The sequence below is a fragment of the Eufriesea mexicana genome, unplaced genomic scaffold, assembly GCF_001483705.2.
Source record: "Eufriesea mexicana isolate 0111107269 unplaced genomic scaffold, ASM148370v2 scaffold1809, whole genome shotgun sequence".
Lineage (NCBI taxonomy): Eukaryota > Metazoa > Arthropoda > Insecta > Hymenoptera > Apidae > Eufriesea > Eufriesea mexicana.
The window spans coordinates 382,529-403,327 of NW_016909914.1; the positions used below are offsets into that span (position 1 = coordinate 382,529).

Genomic DNA, 20,799 nt, shown 5'->3' on the forward strand with positions numbered 1-20,799 from the left:
ATCCAGATAATATTGCTCATAAACAAGTAAAATGTAATTAAAAATTTCATAACATTTAATCGCATTAAAAAATGATAAACGCTGGAATTCTGTAATTTGTATTAGCTCTCTTAATTAATAATACAACCAAAGTAATATTTTTGGTTGATATTGCATTTTCGTTGAGTAAAATAGTTACTGATTGATAAAAATTATGCTAAAAATGGAGACGCTATCTATTAGGAAAAAGTTAAATACTTTTACAAAAATTGAGTATACGTTTCTTATTATGACCATAACTTTGCAAATGAACTAAAATAACATTTCCAAGGACATTCACTTACTATATCACCTTTTTATTTTAGTTTTAGCACATCCTTGTCATAAATAAAAAAAAAGTAATTAAATTGAGAATATACATAAGAATATGTACAGAATTTTTTCACACAAATTAATTAAGGCTCAACTAATTAAGAGATAACCGCTAAAGAATAACATTATTTTTATTATTTTACTCGAACATGATCGAACATGATCGAATATGATCGAATATGATCGAATATGATCGATTATGATCGAATATGATCGAATATGATCGAATATGAACAAATCGAAAGCCACGAACATAACCTATCAATCAACAACGGTAATTATCCAAACTTGTCTTCCAAACTTCGTATCCCTTACCTGCTTAGGATAAGAAAGAAATAAAACCTGATAAAACTTTTAATGCGCGATACACGAGTAAATTTAGAATACGAGAAAAAATTTTTGCATTATTTATCACAGTACTTCCTGCAACCCTAAAGTTTTACGAGCCTTTCAATTTCCGGTTTCTGGAACTTTCTCCTCGAATTAACTCCGATATCTCGAACTTTTTTCACCTAATAAATATTCTCGCGTAAAAACGCAAGAATCGGTATAAATCGAGAAAATGATTTAAAATTCACAAATTTTACATTTTCTGACGAAAATAAATTTTATAACAAAATATGCTTTATATCAAACAACGTATTTCTAATAGTGGAGTAACAGTAAATTAATAATACTTACAACCTGTTACTCGAATATTGAATACGTATCACGGAACGTGATATTTGATATTACAAATGATACACGATATAGCAAAACAATTAAAAAATTACACTCCGCCAATCACTCGTATCATATTTGTCTCAATATATTATAATATAATTTCTCGTCGCGTATAAATAATGTAATATAAAAAAAAGTAAAAAAATAAAAATATAATTCGGTAACTATAAATATTTAATAATTGCAAGAATTTTGTTACTAGACTTAATTCTGCGGGGCGTGATGCGGAAAAGTTTCACCGGCTCGGTCGGCAACGTGACATCTAAAGAATCCCGTGTACTATAACCTCCTTTATCGATATCATTTTGAACTGTTTACATAGAATATAAAAACACGTGACATAAAGACACGCGAAATAGCGAACTAAAATGAAGCGAATTCATTTGGGTCGGTGGAAGAATTGCAGAAAAATCTGTTCGAACCGGAGAAAACTGAAGTTGCTGAGCACCGGCTCGAGATGTTCCGCTCCGAATAACACTAGATTTCTCGAGCCACACACACCGAAATTTCGTCGCGTAAACGATAAACAACAGAATCGATACGTGTAAACTCACTATGTTATATACCGGCACCGGGAAACGTGGTCCAAGCAGGTAGCCGTCACAGAACACCACTCGACGAAAAGCCGGCTCTCGGTCAGCTGAAAAATCGTTCTCGTGACCGCTGTTTGTTCGTTTGCCTGCGCAGACTCGGGCCGGTTTCCCTCGCGTTCGCAAAACGATCGTACGAGGGCCCGTGTATCGAAGTACACAGACGAGAAAGGAATTCTCGCAGATTTGAAACGGCGGGCGTGGCGTTTCGCGACCGACTGGCAGACTGCCGGCCACCGGATGTCGCCACCAGACCGTTGCCGATGACTCACGCCACCCTTGTCAGGCTCTCGGCTTGATTGGTCCTTTCGCAACCCCCACCCCGAGTCTCGGTCATCGCTCGGAAACCCCCTCGCTCCTCTGGCCAACATGCATGCCGTCTGCCGCTCGCGTTCGTGAAGATAGCGATCTGGTACGTAGCGTGCCAGGATCCGTGAAATCGTTGGATCTTCGAACTTTTAACCACGAAAGTCCGAACAACGTGTTAACAGGCGAATTTAAAAGGCTTCGAATTTTAATTAGTTCGACTTACGGAAAGATATACGTACATCGATCTTTCTGGCTACACTTTTCCTAACTAAAATATCACGGGAAGTATATATCGATAAACGTGTTGCTCCTGTTCCTAACGAATAAAGATTTAACGACTATAACTGGAGTTTGGAACGTCGTTTATAAAACTTTAAGTATCTGGGCGTAACAAGGACACGACAACCGAGAAGTATCGCATTATAGATGGAGATATTTATTTCAAACGTTGTTACTTTCTATATGCTGGATATTTACAGGTCTAATGGGACGAAAATAAAGGTAGAGAAATAAATTCGCGAGTGTAAAAGAGGCAGGGTGTCTCGTCGTGGAAAAGTCGACTTGTGGGACAGAAGATAGCCGGAACTGGAGAAGCCACGTTACTCGGCGGCCAGTGTAGCTCATGCATATTGATACGTGCAATATTCAGGCAACTTTCGTCCATCCGCTGCCACTGGATTAGCGTTCGACATTCTCGACGCGTTAGGGGAAATAATGGTGTTCCCTCGTGCCGCAAACCATGCGTCACACTGCCCCCCTTCATCTTTCACTACACACATTTACCGGACCCTGCTATTTTTGCCCCCTCCGCTTTGCCCATTGCTCATTGTTATTATAATGTTCCGTTTATTCCACGTCTATTTACATATGTATGGAGAGCCATACACGAGCACAAAACACGTCATCCAGGACGATAAGCTCTGTAAAATTTTGCGATCGCCATTCCTAATGTTCTTACGAGACGATTAATAGAGCATGAGATTGCAAAGCATCCGTAATTGCCTTCTGTTCATCGATGCAAGGTGTTCTCTTCTCTGATTTATACGAATTCAAATTTGCCACATATTTTCACCCTTTCTTTTACATCCTTTTCTCTTCCAGCTATTCCAATATCGAGAAATTACATTATCGATTATATTTAATCGTTATAAGCATAGATTTCGAATCAAATTTGGTAAATTAGAGTGAATATTGCAAGGGACAAATTGATATTCTAATTTAAAAATATTTCGGTTAAATAAATATTTAAATTCGATATTCTTAATAATTTTTGTGTAAGTTTTATGCAAATTCTTGTAGAAATCTCTTATAAATTGTGAAAATTTGATGTTTCCTCGTGAACATTTTTAGATTTCTCTTTAAAGTGCCTTAATATGGAGAGAAAAGATGCAGGTCTTAAATGGGGCAAGTGAGTTGGACACGAAATTCATCTTTGTTGCCGACCATGAAACAGTAATTTCTCGATATATTTTTTTTCACCAAACTACAGCGACTTGACTTACTCTTGCACAATAAAATCATTCGTATTTTATTATATACAATTTTAGATATAACATTCCAAATTTGTAGAATGATATTTTTGCTTTTTCCTTCGTTTAACGACAAATATCATGATTATGACTAATGTACAATGCTCTATTATCTACGATCTTCGATATTCAGTGTGTTAGAAGAATAACAAGCACAGCGTAATCGTATCACGCGATATTCCTTTGTTTGAAAAACAATAATATCAAGATTATTTTTCCTTCTTTTTAAAATATTACAAGATTGCTATTAAAAAATAAAGATAAAAATTAATGTAAAGGTGTGTAAGCATTTAATAAATACGACATAACTGAAATTTTGAAATAAAATTTCTAATACCGTAGAGATTATATTTTTCTCTATAAACAAGAATCATATTTATAAATACAATGCATCCTTACTTATAAAATATAATATCGTTGCTAATTTCGTTTTAATTTAGTAAAAGTCAAAAGTTGAAAATACGAAAGAATATAACGTAATTGAAAATTTTATTTAAAATATCTATACTACAAAGTTATGTAAAATTATATTCGGTCTATGTATATATAAGCTCATCGCAAATGACAAAGTAATTTACACAGTTCACTGTATTAGATACCACAAGTTTGATTGATCATTTTACAATCATAATTATATTATTAGTCGGTGAAAATAAATGACGATTCGACCTGTTTCCAACGAATTGAAAATTCCATTACAAAATCTTCGTCTCCGAGCATTAGAACCGAGATTTTTCAGATGTTACACGAGGAATGTTAATTTATCAGGTGATTATTAAATTTATCATATTTTCTCGGATATTGCTCAGGCATTTCTTCGTACGATTAATAATCGCACAAGAGAATACGAACAAGAATAAAATACCGCAGCGAAAGCATAAGAAGAGAACGAGAGAGAAGAGCTTATCTCTCGCGTCTGAGAATAAGACTGATACCGGTTTCTGGTCCTTGATACAGAGTTCGCGTGAAGAAAACGAACGGTACAAAATGCGCAACTTTCTTTACCTTTATAATCTTCCAGAAAGTACACACAGTTTTATAACTGTCAACTCGTCGAATAGTAGCAATCGATTTTATTATCGATTTATGTGAAAAATTGTTGAAAAGGTAAGTTTAGTTATATAAAAAAATCTTGGAAATAAAATGCGAATAAATAGATTATAAAGTCTAGATTCAGAGAAGGAATATTTATATAAACATTGGATGAGAATTGGGGAATTAGGCGAACTGCGTCACATAACCTCTTGACACTCTCTTACGAGTCGGTTAGTCGTTCTAGAGTAAAAATAATATATATATAAAATAATTATAATTTGTCATAACTCATAATTCCTAACTCCTAAGTCATAACTTTAATAAAAATTTTGTAAAAGCAAGACAAATTACATTATAATTACCTAACAATCAAAATTGCGGCGAATAGCCTTAGAATATTCTCAAATAGTCGTCGTTGATGTATTCTCAAAATGAATCATTTACATATTTCAATATCGATATTTTTAGAAAATTTGTATGATCATTTACCCTTTTACGTTATGATTCACTTATGAGAAACTGTGGATTGCGAAATTATTTAGTTTCAATTGCCTGCCATATACATATTTTATTTGCAATAAAATTATGCAAACTTTTTGTTCAAATTTCTTGATAAAATACGTTAAATATAATTTCAGTCTAATGCGAATGTAACACATTTTTGTAGAGTTTAGGATGAAAAATTCACAATGAGTTGGACTCGTTACTATAGTATAAGAGGCTAAAAATACGATAATGATAAATGATCTTAAAACACTTTAAAACAGTCATCGTCATTGACAGAGAATTTTTAAAAATTTGTAAAGATAATATAAATAACTTCTGAAGTCAGATAGGAAAACTATTATTAAACAGTATAAATAATAGTGTAAATAGCATAAATACCATTAACACCATAATAAGTACCACAAAAATGGCCCCAGAATATAATATAATCGCCACTGATACATCACTATATTTTCCAGAAAATATGTTATTCATGAATTTCCTAACGGTTATTTATAGAAAATGAAATAAAATTCAAATAAACCATTTCTTACTAATTACAAACAAAGCATCACGTAAGAATACAATTACAAAAAAATGATTCCGAATCGAAGTATTCCAGCATAAACTCAATCTAACTGTTCCATTCTCTACCGCTTTTTAAAAACATCTATGAAACATACGAAACATGTATAATAAAAATTAAGAACAGTTTCGTGAAACGATTTCCAAGAATGTAAAATACATAAATGACAAGAAATACGTAAGTATGTATTTTTAATTTTGCTCTTTTTATCAAATCTTTAAATGTACGCAGGCTTAAAAAGAATTTCAGTGCTGTATCTTTAGAAACACTCCTCGCAGCTTTATAATCAAGCAAACTTTCATGGAAGTCGACAATCAAATGCGCTCATTCGGATTAAAGCGCGAGCCTTTATCGACTGTTAGATCTACAAAGGGCGCTAACGAGTAAGCGTCCTATCCGACAATTACATTAAAAGGGGTGGTACAGCGGCTAGGGGACTAAACATCATTCGAAATTGCCGGCGTGCGATACACCGCGCTATTTGGTTAGCTTCCCAGCGCGCGAAATTTAAATTGACCTTCCCTTTCCAAGTGGCAAGCTGCAGCTAGATGGCGTGCGTCCAGGCAACCTATGTTTCAGCCAATACTTTTAATCAGTCTAATGTTTCATTGACTCCTTTATCTCGCAAATGCAGCGAATAGCTGGGCCGTTGCAGTTATTTCCATAATTGAAGCACTCGGTTCAAATTTAAATCAAGTAAAAGTCTCATAATTCTCTAAATAACTCGATCACTCGAACAAATTGGAAGAAATGTGATCTGCTTAAATGGTATCGGCAACTAAGGGGTTATTCGAGCGATTTCTCGACGTGGAGTAAATTTTAATAGATAAAAGTGACTCGAGTAATGTACATATATTTTCGAAATCGTGCAAGTTGCGAGTTCGGGTAAATTGAAAAATTAATTGTAACACGACTACAATCGTAATCCAGTCCAGTTTTTAGTATCTCTTACATAGATTGTTACGTTATTGTGAAATTAATGGATGTAATACGAAATAAATGAAAAATTCATTTCCCTTAGATTTTTGATCTAGATTACTTTCACGATGATTTATTTGTGTCGAACTATTTGTCTAATTTAATTAATTTTCTACTATTTAGTTTATTTAATATTTATGGTATTCGACGTACAATATACAGGGTGTCCCATTTTAATCTTCGAATGCAATTATTTCCAAGGTTATAAGTGTCTTAGAAAATATATTAAATAGAATTTAACCGTTTCGATGACTTTTATTGCTATATTGAAAATCATTATACATCCGAATTCCAATGCAAAATTATTTGTTAGACCAATTGCATATTTTTAATTATAATTTTATTTTACGTTGAATATTTGATATTTATTCCTATTTCTGTTTAGTATACAGCACGTAACGCCATATCTATAACACTTGTCTTTCAAGGTCGTCCAAGGTCATTTACTGCGGTTCAAAGCTTATCTGAATTAAATATACCTAAAACTTCTCTGGAGTATTTCGTTGATTAGGATCTGATTATGATGGAAATTCACGTTCAGTATACGATTGTTCTATGCGTTGTATTCACTCATGTTCACAAATTTTGCTATAATTGTTACAGTGGAGAATTATCGAGATTAACATTACGTGTTTCTGGTTTCATTAATAATTTAATTTAACCCTCTATGGACCGAATATAAATTTTTCTTGACTACAAGAATTGTATGTAACATAAAATCAACAAATATCAACCAATAAATTCAGCAGTTTTGACAATTTTATTATAACGAATTTATATTGAAAGCTTGAATTAACAAAGGTACTATTGTGCCAAGATATGTGCAATAGATAGGCAAGATAATTTTCCACGCCATCTTGTGGAGAAAAGGTCATAGGGGGGCATAGAGGACCTAACCTATCATGATCGAATAACCGGTAAATGAAAAAGAATTAGAATTTTTAAAAATGGAACCACGGGAGGTATTGTAAAAATAATTATAAATATATCGAAAGAAAAATCGCGAACTGGAGTGATCAAGACGATAACGTTGAATGCAGTATTTTAATAAAATACCCATACATTAGGATGTAATTTGAAAGTTACAGCGGCCCATAGATGGTTAACAAAATTGTAGATAAGATTTTGCTTTTAGATCATAAGTCTACATAATTAGTAAAATACCCTATCCACTAAGATCTTTAATATACAAACATATAATTGCTTATATATATCGATAATTATGAAAGTGGTAATAATTAAAAAATTTAGAAGAATGAAATTTTTCACTTATTTTGTATTACATTCGTTTACTTTACAGTAGAGTAAAATTACTTTTTCTGTTACAGAGAGTTTGGTTAAATTAAAAATTATTCGTTAAAAGTAGTGAAAAATAGAATAGCTAGATCGAGTTTATATCTGTATCAAAACTATTTTTTCAATTTTGTCAAACATCAAATTATCGGTATTTCGAAGAAAACATATTTGAACTAGGCTGTTGCCATAATCATCGACATATGTACAGTTACTGACAAAAGCAAGAAGGCAAAGTAATTATTTGGAAGTTTCTATACATTCGATATCTCCTAAGATAAACGTATAGAGCCAAAAATAGAACGGAGAGATAAGAAAAGGCTATTTTTAATTTTAATCCGCGTGTAAACGCGTTGGAAAGTAAAAAAAAGTAAAAAATTTCTAAAATTGAAATTAAAATAAAAATTGTTTAATAAAATTACTATACGAGTCGCTCAGAAGCCAATGCGGTTAAGTCCATTTTTTGATATTTTCTCATTTTTGTAAATTTCAATGGAATAAATAATATTCTTTTTAATTATCAAAGGATTTACTGGTTACTTCGTTTTCCCTAGGTCAAACAGCATTTCTTGAAAAAGGAAGACATTTATATTAAGACGTTTTACGTGTCGAAAATCATTAATTTTCTTAATTTCTGTTTTCTGGACTTAACAGAAGCATTTGTTTCTGAGCGACTCATATTTTAAATCAGTTTAATAACGTTGGATCATCAACCCGATGCTAGGTGGTACAAGAGTTTTATTATGATTTACACATTTATTCCATCAGACTATTTCTTCAGAGAGATAAAATTTACCGGAGCCACTACTCTCGAATATGCGAAGTATGTAGAGAGTATGGAGTTATCATTTAGGGATAGAATAAACCGGTTTATCGATATCCAAGGTCGTGCTTTTAAATAGACGAGATAAGAAAGAATTTCTGGATATGCAACGACCTTGAACGACCTTGAGAGATCGAAGTGTTCAGGTCGACGAATCCATCTCGAAATAGACTATACGCCTACCTAAATAGTAACCTACACTTTCGTCTAGGAAAACAAAGGATACCTTAAAATTCCAGTAGCATGTCTAGTTAGGGAAGATTTATGACCACCGTAAGACGTCCTTCTTGGAATAGCATAAATTCGATTTCAAACATTTCTCGAAATGGACTATAATATGAGAAATAATCCCATCTAAAAATTAAAATGGAATATTTTCTATTATTTCTTTTTTCTTTATTTTTTGCTATTTATAAATATTATTTTCTTATTTATGTGTATATAGCAGGAAGAACGGAATATTTTTTTTTCTTCTTTTTTCCTATTTATAATTGTTACTCTACTATTTGCATATAACAGAAAGAGAGACAATAGTAAAATCTGAATTATTTTTTAATTATTTATAGGTCTCAATAACATTCTGCTGTGAATCTCCTATCTTTGTTTCAAACGATTGAAATATTCTTCGAAAACCATAAATATTTCAAAGAGGAATTATTTTGTGTTTGTCCGAATTTTCAATTACGTTATGCACGACACCGGAATATTGGAATAAAGTTTCCATAAATTGATTTTTGTTAGTTCACCCTACTGACATATTTTATTATTGTGACGTCCTTAACCCATTAACTGCCAAATTTCATTTTTTGAAATTTTTGGCCGTATAAGTTATATATATACACAAAAGGTTGTGTAACAGTATAATTATACTCAAATTATGTTTTGTTTTGAAAATATTTGATATTTTTGAAAAAGTCCCAAAATGGATATCGCTATAAAATGATCAATAAAATCATTTCAATAAAAAACAAAAGACTGAGTAAGTAACAAATCGTTACTATAACCTCTAAATTACATATTTATGTACGGTATTTCGTTATAATATAAAAACTAAACCAAAAATATAACGCTTCAAATATGACAATTCTGTTCCGTTCAACTTACACGCGAATTTCAAATTTGTTCGCTTGTTGTATAGAAACGAAGCACAGAATACACGCTTTTTGCTACATACAATATTGACTGATATATATAGAATAAAACTAAACTGTCAGGCGTACCAAATATATTTTTCGCGCCGAGTGGTGTACGTAAAATTCCAAAATTCCCAAATGGGGATCGTGGCGGCTTATGGGTTAAGTTAGCGAATATACGTGTATATTATACGTATGCACATATGAATTTGGAATAAAACACGAGATTGTGAAACATGCAAGTACACTTGACGCTAAAATGTTGTAATATTGTAATCACATGAATCACACGAAGCGTTATTTATCGGTGAAAAATTCGTCGATTGCAGAAAATTTTGAAGAACATTTTGACGAATTTCCACAATTAGTGGAAATTTTTACTTCTATTACGTAGTATGTGTCAAATGATCGAATTATCGTATATAAATTATTAAGCTACGAATTTAACATTTCAAGGTAAATACATCGTAAATGTGTAATTATCACGAGACGTTTAAATTAGCTTCTTAATTCGTACTTTCAATTCCTCAACCTTCCGGTATTATTCCGTGGTCACGATTTTCGTAGCTTATCCGTGTCCTAATCCTTATTTCGTACAAATGTTTCGAGGATACGGTAAAGCTCTGCGCAGTTGAACCAACAATGAGTCACTCGGGTCAACATATGTCGAAAACCTAAGCATTCTCACGCCATGTTACGTTATACGATATTTTGTATTCGATAATTGCATAGCTATAATTGATTTAAGTCGATAATTACGCAAACAATGTTAATTTCACCGCTATTTGCGTGGAAAAATATTGTAATTATTACATACTATATTATCGTTTAAAATTTTTAACATGATACATCGTGTGGTAGTGGTTAGATAGATTTTTAAGTATTTATGTGTTGGGATGAGTGGAACAAGTATGCATGGGATTCCAATATGTAATGAATTCAGGTTATTATGATAAATAAGTATGCGTGTAATGACTGAGGTGTGTGTGAATTGTGTATGTAATGTAATGTATGAAGAAGAAAGAAAAAGAGAGTGATTTGGGATACGTTAGTTGCAATTGAGCTATAATAGTGAGAAGTCCTGTGATAGAATTGTGAGAAATTAATTATATTTAAACGTTATATTTATGTTTTATAATCTTTCTAATTAAATAAAGAATTGTTCTTGTTGTTATTAAATTTCCTCCACCACTAACACATCGATATGTTATCGATAATATTTTATATATTATTATTATGCATATTATATTGTGTATATATAATAAAATAATATTCTATATTTTATATTTTAACGTATTATAAATGTATTATAAATTATAAATGTCTCTATTTCTTTTAAATCTCCAATTTGAATATACAATTCGTCGTAATTATCATTCGGTAAATTTTATTACAAATGTACAGTAGCTCTGAAAACGAACTATAATAATTCCCCAAAATTGATCCAAATATATTAATTATGCAGAATATAGTTATGAATTATAAGTATACAAAGTTTTCGAATTTGATTATGATATGGAAAATTGACGAGTATCACGATAAATGACGTAAACGATAGAAAATAATCGGCCTCGGAGATTTTGCGTTATTTATACAGATCGTAAATAATAATTTCAAGCATATTTCGTTTAAGATAAATTTGTCTTTAACGAGGATCGAACGAAAGCTGTGCGTTAACGCCTGTTAAATAAAAAGATCAAGGACGAAGAACAAAAGGTTGGTCCAAGGACAGCTCGAGACTTCGCACTCTTTTCACGAGTCAATGTAAACGCGATGAATCATAACCACCGGTTAAGAAACTACTTTCGTTTTTTAACGTTTCGCATAATTTAGTATCGAAAATAAGCCAATGTCCGTTAGCCCGTATGAAAATTTTAGGAGGTCGTTAAACGTAGGCTCGAAAAACTCGCCTTTGACGGTGTAATTTCTAGGAATTTCTAAATAGCGAATTCCAGGCAGGCCTTTCGTAACAGATACTCGATCAGCGAAATCAGTGTGCAATCAAGAGAGAAAAAGAATAAACAGAAATCGTAGAAAATGTAACGAGACTATTATACGGGTTAACAACCAAGCAATGTGGAACAAAACCGTAGGAAATATGCGTACACAACTAGACGATTGGCCATGAAAGTGAAACATTTATACGAATTAACTTTCAATTTTGCAAATTTCACGTATTTTTCGCCTACACGATCCGCTGACCCTAGAAATCCTGTCTCTAGCCATTCCTAGTGACATTCTAGGGGAAAAGTGTTGTCCTCGAGCCTAAATTACTTTTAGCATTGTTTTCCTTAAAGTATCGCAGTTTATATTAAATTTTGTAACGTTCGAATACGTTATATATAATAGGACAATAAATCGATTATTTGAATTAATTTGTTTGCGTAATCGGTTTGGGAGAAGCAAATTTTGAATTATATTGTTACGAGATCATATCCACCCGATATTCGGCCAAGAAGATCGTAACTTTAGTGCAGAACAATCCAGCACCTCCCAGAATGTTCGGTTTAAATAACAATCGGCTGTTGATTACAAAAGGAACGTCTTCCATCAAAGTTCAGAGAGTGCTGTCAATCTTTTCAGTAGGGAAAATCTATTCTGACGTTTTGGAATTCTTCGGCAATTCAGCGATCGAACTTGAAGAATAAGAATTACACTCACGATTTGTAACAATATCATAAATCGACTTGAAATTAAAAATTTGTCTACTATACATAGAGATTTTTTGCATGATAGAGTATATATTTAACTCTTTGCACTCGAGAGGTGAGCTTCAGTCACCATTTTATAAAATTTGGAAGATCGATATTAATTAATATATCAAATTTAATGTAATGTAACAGTGTGCGAGGTATCGAAATCAAATAATTCTACAATTCTATTATTACACAATTCTTTATTTACTGCTTAAAAAAGTATCGCCAGTTTTTTAGTAGAGAATCTTCGAATTTCTACTCTTCTCTAGCCAAAAAGTCGCCGAGTGCAAAGGATTAATAAGAAAAAAATGCGGAATAAAAAATGAAGTGCATGTAAGTTATGTAAATATAAACATTTATGCAGCATCTATTTTTATTCGATGTTTTATGCATTCTAATGCAATACATACTTTTTATAGTCACATAATCAATCATTTGTAGAATAAAATTTACATAATCGACGTTCCACTGCACATTATGAATCATATATTATATTTCATGAATCGTATTCTTGTGTACACTAATTTTAAACAAAAATTTAAATGTAACGAAATGATTTGCGAATTTTATACTAATACATATACATGTATATACGCATTTCAGAAGATAGGTAAACAATATATAAAAGTTCATAAATTATTATTTTGTTCCTTAATGTTTGCCAGTATGTGTATATGCATGTATATGTACTAATAATATGTACATACGTTATGGTTCAAATTTAATTCTTTCAATTCTTTCTTCTGGGTTGATACTTATGGATAAAAAAAATTTGATTAAAAATTTTTCAGAAACGTAACTTATTTTAAAACTTATTAGGTAGTTGCAACAAAAATACGTGATTTGATGCACCCAGTTTTGCGATTACCTATATGTAATAGGACATAAGTTAATAATTAGAGTATAAGGTTATATTTTTAATTTATAAATTTTGTTTTTCTACTGTGCTAATTAAAACTGGATCTACCGATCTGCAGTGTGTACCAAAACGTAGATTATGTAATTAATAATACTTGAATAAAAGTGAACATTAATTTCGCTAAAAACAGTTGCACTTTTTCAACGAATGCTAAGAATAAAAAATATGAAACCAATTTTGAAACATACTTCATCAGTCGGTGCATCTTGACATTCTTTATAAAAAAAGTATTGACCTATTTACATTAAAAAATCATTCGTTTGGGAGATATTTTAACCCTTTGCACTCGAGAGGTGACTCTCAGTCACCATTTAATCAAATTCTAAAGATCATTGTTAATTAATATATGAAATTTAAAATTACCTAACGATGTGTGGAATGTGGAAGAAAAATAATTCTGTCTTAATTTGCATATGATTTCTTATTTTACCACTTTAAAAATATCCTCGACTCTATAACAGAGAGTCTTCGAATTACTATTTTTCTGTGACGAAAAAGTCGTCGAGTACAAAGACTTAATTTGAACCCTATTTCCTAACAACAATAAAAATACAATATTTCCTAAATTAATGATTTTGGTAAATATGCAGTTTAGTGACTTTGCCCTAAACGCGTCTTCTTTTTCCAGTTTTTTCACAAAAGGCTTTATTTGTGCCTCAATAAGAAATATAAATCGGGGGAGCTTGAAAAAGTTACTAGTTTTTCGACAAAAAACATAAAATTGTTAAAAACTGCAGAATGCGTACAATTTTTGCAAATATCTCGGAAATTAAGGCCAAGCGACAATTATTGTTCAGATAAAAGTTGTTCAGAATCTTGTCCTCTATAACATGTTCAAAAATCATAGAGATCGACCCAGTATTCTGTAGTTTTTAACAATTTTATGTTTTTTGTCAAAAAACTAGTAAAAATACATTACTTTTTCAAGCTCCCCCGATCTATATTTCTTATTGAGACACAAATAAAGCCTTTTGTGAAAAAATTGGAAAAAAAGACACGTTTAAAGCAAAGTCACAAAACTGCACATTTACCATGACTTTTTAACATAAAAATATGAAACCAACTATTTCGACTAATTGGATAGTTCTAATGTTAACAGTATCACACTTATCACGCGATAAATAGGGTACTCATCCCGTGTATTGTCATCTAATTATTTAATTTAACTTAAAAATTGAATTGATAAAATTGATCCGCGCTGTAGAATGTATTTTAAATAGAAAAATAAAGGAATTTCAACTACACTTTATAATATTAAGCATGAAACTGTAATAAAACTCCAGTATTACCAATACATTTTCTTCCTCGGTATGTAAATTATTTTTTACATAATTTTTTCATAAAGTTTCACGTGATTTATACACGTAAACTGATACCATATACTGTTCTTATCTCTTCTCATAGGTAATGACGATGACGTTGCTCGAAGAGGTTAGGTTTTCGCTATTTCGAACGTATAGGTACATAGTTCTTCCGATTCAGGGTTTCCAAGTTTAATATTGTAAAAATTGTTATTTTAAATCTCAATACAGTCTCAATAAGTAATGAAATATTTACGTTGCAAAATATTCTAAAACCCGGGAAATAAAAGAAAATAAAGAATTAAAACACGCGTCTAACATACAAACATATCCAAACATAACCAAAAATGAAACGAGATCTAAAAATTGCAATATCTACTTTGCAAAATTATCTGAGGAGATAATAAAAAATGGAGTTATTGGTGAAAAAATTGTAAGGTGGAAAAAGGCGTGGAGGCGTAAAAAGCGAAGAGTTAGGGGAGAAAAGGAACACAGCTTCCGCGAGCAAGAGTCGCGAAAGGGATCGGCGGGCCACGAAGTCGAAGGAACGAGCAGAGCGGGTCAAACGTGACGTAACATCCGGACGACTTCTCGAGGTGGAAACGCTCGAAGGGAATCGACGAAGCGTGTAGACACCACACGTCGATCGCTTCTTCTTGCCCTCTCCGTTTCGCTGCCGGCGCTTGCAGCGCCGTCTAGCTTTGGCCCCCTCGGTACATTGCCACATCGCATTCCACGGGAATGAATCACTGAGAGAACCTGACGTAGATACGCGAAAACGCGCGATCGCCGCTTCTTCCACGAGCTCGCTGCGAGCACCTCGATGAACGCGTGTGCTCCTCGTGGAAAAAGATATGCTTTCCCTCGCGAAAGCATCATTTTACAATTCTAACTGCACGAGAGAAACTTCGTGTTATGCCTGTCTACCTGCTGACGAGCCAGCCATGGATTAACGCGAGTATCGTTTAATTACTCCTAATCGAGGATAAATCGCTACTCGATCGGCGTTCCGTTCTACCGCTTTATCTCTGAAAATTTCATTTGTAACGTGACAACGGGTTTCATTCTGCAGTTCGAGTCGTGTCTTATATGGCTGTTTAAATTATTATTCGTTGAGCTCTATAGGTATAACTGATTTGCTTATAATGTAGGGTGTGCGGTTTTCACATCGTTGTTTAAATTATTATTTAAATTATTCGGGGCGTTCTGTGGATAATTAATTTATTTATATCGGGTGTCCGATTTTAATTCTCGCCGTTTATATTACTATTCCCAACGCGGTCTAGGTAATTAATTTGATTATATCCGGTGACCAATTTTCATGTTGCTGTTTAAATTATTATTCATAGTGTTGCGAAGGTATTTAATTTGCTTATACCAGGTGCCCGATTTTAATTCTCGCCGTTTATATTATTCCCAACGCGGTCTAGGTAATTAATTTGTTTATATCTGGTAACCAATTTTCATACTATTATTTAAATTATTATTCATAGCGCTGCAAAGGTAATTAATTTATTTATACCGGGTGTCCGATTTTAATACTCGCTGTTTATATTATTATTCCCAACGCGACGTAGGTAATTTATTTATTTATATCCGGTGACCAATTTTGATATTGCTATTTAAATTATTATTTATAGTGTTACGAAGGTATTTAATTTGTTCCGATTTTAATTTAATTGTCGTTGTTTAAATTATTGTCTGCACAAGAATTGATCATTTATACAGGGTGTTTAATTTCATTACCACTATTCACATTGTTATTCGTATCATTTCGTAATCTATCTATATAAGGTGACAGATTTGAATATCACCTCTTGAATTATAATTTGTAGCACTGTGAAGATAATTGACTCGATTATACAAGGTGTCCAATTTCAATATTACAATTTAAATGGTTATTCGTAGCATTTTACAGGTAGATCTGCTTATATAGGTTTCTAATTTTAATATCACGGTTTAGATTATTAATTCGAAGACTAAATATATAATTGACAGATTTACACAGGGTGTCCAGTATCAATCTACCGAAAAATAACAAACAACTTCGTATTATTTTATAAAATTGCAAATCAGTATTGGTGCATTAAAAATATATATTTTCATTTAAAATGCAAGATTGACTTGCATATTTCTAAGTGTCCATTTACAAATAAATTACATCGCGTTATTCAAATCCAAAATCGTTGGATTTTCGTTTGGGCCATTTCTATGCATTGTAATTATTTATATATTATATATAATAATGTGCATTTTAATTTATAGATTAAAATTGGACACCCAGTATATGCAGAAGTTACTAGACAACCCTGTGCAACAGCTACATTTTACTAGACACAGGTTGATGTCAATGCTCTCGTTTGGTGCTCACGGTAATCTTGATGCTTTTGCACCATAAATAGGATCTTAGAATGTCCAGATTAGTCTATGCCATACTATGTTGTAAAGTATACAAACGGAGTACGTCACAGCTGCAGTAGTTGCAGCTGTCTACATAATACAATATTTAGGGTTTCGTAAGTCCAATAACCGGTTACCAAACGATTATTTTGAAATCTATCTCAACAAATAATCGAACCCGATTCGTGTAACTATTCTCATAACCGATGATTTAAGTATAACAGATTATAGTTAACAGATCTGCTATTTAAATGCAAATTAATGTTATTTCAGATACCCTAAAGCTTGCAGTTGCATTAAGACTATTTTGAAAGCGTATAAATCTTTACAGACTTTTCCATATTCGTTTTGGCTAATCGAGATATCAAGTTAACCGTTCTTCGTGCATTCGTAGATAAAAAATGTTTAAATAGCCGAAGTCAAAGCAATTACTACCTGCGGTGATAAGTGACTCCGTTTTATTGACTCCATCTGAACGCTGAAACGTGTTAGTATGCATATACACAAGGAGAAGGTATTAGCCTTTCGTATGAATTAGTTTAACAATTATATAATATCCAATGTGCAAAAATAAATATGAAATTAAAGGGGATAGTTAGACAATTCCAGAAACTTGTATATGTAAAGAAAACGAGTAATTTTATCGCGTTATTTCTAATTTTTATTTTAATTCCGCTTTATTTTGATCTCTGTAAGAATCTCGTTTGCTCGTAGGAAATAAAAGTTTAGTTAACTATAGCTTCCCTATGTAATTTATCTATAATTTGAAAAATTAGCGATGAAGAATTGCTGTAAATAAGCTGTTTGATATCGATACAATGGTATAATAACGCGGTATAAAAATGTTGTATCGATAAAGGAATAAAATAAAAAAGAAAAGATAAGATAAATAAATAATTATATATATATACGGATAAATAAAACGAGAAAGAGAAAATTAAAAATAGAAGAAAATATAGGAAAAGGAAGTTACATCAAGTATGTAACTGTCTTGTAAAATATTGCACAGAAATATTTTATTCGTTATACGTTATATATATTATAATTATATTTCTATTTAATTTTTAGTATTATATTTCTATTTGATCTCTAGTACTATATTTCTATTTAATTTCTGTTATTATATTTCTATTATATTCTATTATTCTATTAGATTTTATATTGCAAGAAATATCTAAGAACTTTATGATTTAAAGTATAAGTACCGAAATTATGATTAAATTGCAAACATTATGTACATTCGTCTAACTAACATCTATATACTACATATACATGTATATGAGGTAGTTACCGAGGCATCGACAGCATAAAATATTCAAAGTATATGTACATATCGTGACACAAAGTATTAGCCAAGTTACCCTGCCATTTTATCTTTATACAGGATGAAAAGTATGATGCAGACAAGCAGAAGTTCGTTCCTGAAGAAAAAAATAAATCAAAATAAAATTCCGAAACAAAATTTTGTTACTGACATTTATTTCGAGAAAATCGATTTTTAAGATCCATTGTTTATACTTGAATTTATGCGATTCATTGTAAAATGTAAATCATTAAGTTGTACAAGGTTGGTCACTGCCTTTTAGGTTTCTGTCTTTATCATTACGCGTAGTGAAAAATGTTTAACACGAATTTGAATTGTTTCGAGGGGGACACATTTTAATGGTTCTAGTTTTCTCGTACGTGAACGCGTAGAGGACATCTGAAGGTCATCAATGCTTTTTTAAATGGAATGGTATAGTTTTTATTCCATGAAGCGATGCATCTTGATATTCATTATGAAAAGGTGTTAACCTATTTATATTAAAAAATTATTAGTTTGGGAGATATTTTAATTTTAACCCTATTTCCTAATAAAATTGGAATATTTTCTAACCTAATGACTTTTTAACATAAATTGGTTACAATTATATATATTTATGAAATAAAAAAAAAAATCAAATGCATCCATAAGTACGCGTAATATTTTAACCAAAATTTCCCGCAGACGCTCCGCTCAAGAACCTGCCGGAGTTGCTGGTATCCAGGGACGGAGAAAGGCACGGAGTGCCTAAAGGTTAAAATTAAAATAACTCCTAAACTAATGACTTTTTCACGTAAATAGGTTAATACTTTTTTTTATTAAAAATGTCAAGATGCATCGACTAAGGGAATAGAAAATATATGATTGCATTTAAAAAAACATCAATGACCTTCAAATGTCCTATTTATGCGTACATATACGAAAAAACTGGTACCATCGAAATGTGCTTCCTTCGAAACAATCAAATCAGTGTTAAACATTTTTCGCTACGCGTAATAATGACGGAAACCTAAAAGGCAGTATTTATTGTCTCACCCTGTATATATCTATTATCTTTGCATACAATATACATACGATTTTTACAAGTGTCTTATTTATATCAGTTATCAGTTTTCATCGAACAATTACTAATGTAAGAGACAAGTAATACATCGATATGATCAAGTTTCTAAGTACTTGTCAAGATAGAGTTATCTGTCACCGCTGATCACCAAAGACAGCAGCGCCACAATGTCTGCGAATCTAGTGGAATAAACAAGCATTGACAAAATTTATTTCTGTGCTTCCTTAAATCTCATAAATAGCCACAAATAGCCACAAATAATATATATAATCGTAATAGGTATTAATATACTTATACATACACACTTATATATCATATAATAAGTTTATTATATTATCATATAATAATTAATATATAACATACTTATATATAATAAGTACATATATGATTGACCTATACTATAAGTATGTAATATAGTAATATAGTATAATATATAATATAAAAACATAATCGTAATATAATCGTAACGTAATCGTAAAAATTGTACAAACAATGTACATAAATACAATAGACACAGTTATGGTAACCTAACCTCTTAACTGGGTAACATATTCAGAAGCTCCTGCAGTCGCAAAATAAAAAGATTTATCAGCAGGATTTAACTTCAATTCGAGATTTTTATTGAAATAAATGCAAATATAACGAAGCATTAAAAAGTAAAGAATCATCGGTAAAACGAACTATCACGTTCCAAATATTGGTAAACCACGTGAATTCTCTCCCAAGTATAAGTTAACAAACTGTTCCGAATATACTGAATTTTCAAAATCGATTATCCCATTAAATAACCAGGTCTCTAACAAACCCATTTTACTCTACATTCTTGACTCACGTTGTCATAGAGGACTTCCATCTTGTTTGCTTGTGTCATACATTCTACCACACCCTATATAAATCAAGGTCAAACGCGTCCTCAACGTTTTATCCCTATTTTTAATGCCATTTACCAGAAAATCTAAAAATGACAAGAAAATTACTCCACATTTTTATTACTGCTCTTTCATGAAGTCAGTACCATTCACAGGTAAATAAACATAATAGGATTTTAAAAAGAAAACGAAAAATACATAATATCGAAGTTCATATTGCTTTCACTGATAAACCCTTCCTTCGCTGTTATTCTGTCACATTATATTTCACGTTTCAATACACGTGCAGAATTTTTCGATTTCAAGGTGACAACATTATCATCCAACGCGTCACCTCATTGCTCGAGAGATTCAACGCGAGCAAAGATCTTTCAACGTTACGTGTGCGCCGGCAAATAGGAAATTAGACAGT

At 31.8% G+C, this 20,799-nt stretch overlaps 1 protein-coding gene across 2 annotated transcripts in view; it reads right to left on the reverse strand.

Moving 5' to 3' along the window:
- LOC108549022 (kinesin-related protein 4) overlaps positions 1-20,799 on the reverse strand; it is a 237,398-nt gene that overhangs the window by 98,061 nt on the left and 118,538 nt on the right. The window contains exon 1 of one of the 2 annotated variants that reach the window (XM_017902229.1): positions 1,629-1,869. The exons of the other annotated variant lie outside the window; for it this stretch is intronic. The gene's annotated coding sequence lies outside the window, so the exon portion shown is untranslated. Of the gene's footprint in view, positions 1-1,628; positions 1,870-20,799 lie in introns of those variants that run through there. 2 annotated transcript variants of the gene reach the window in all.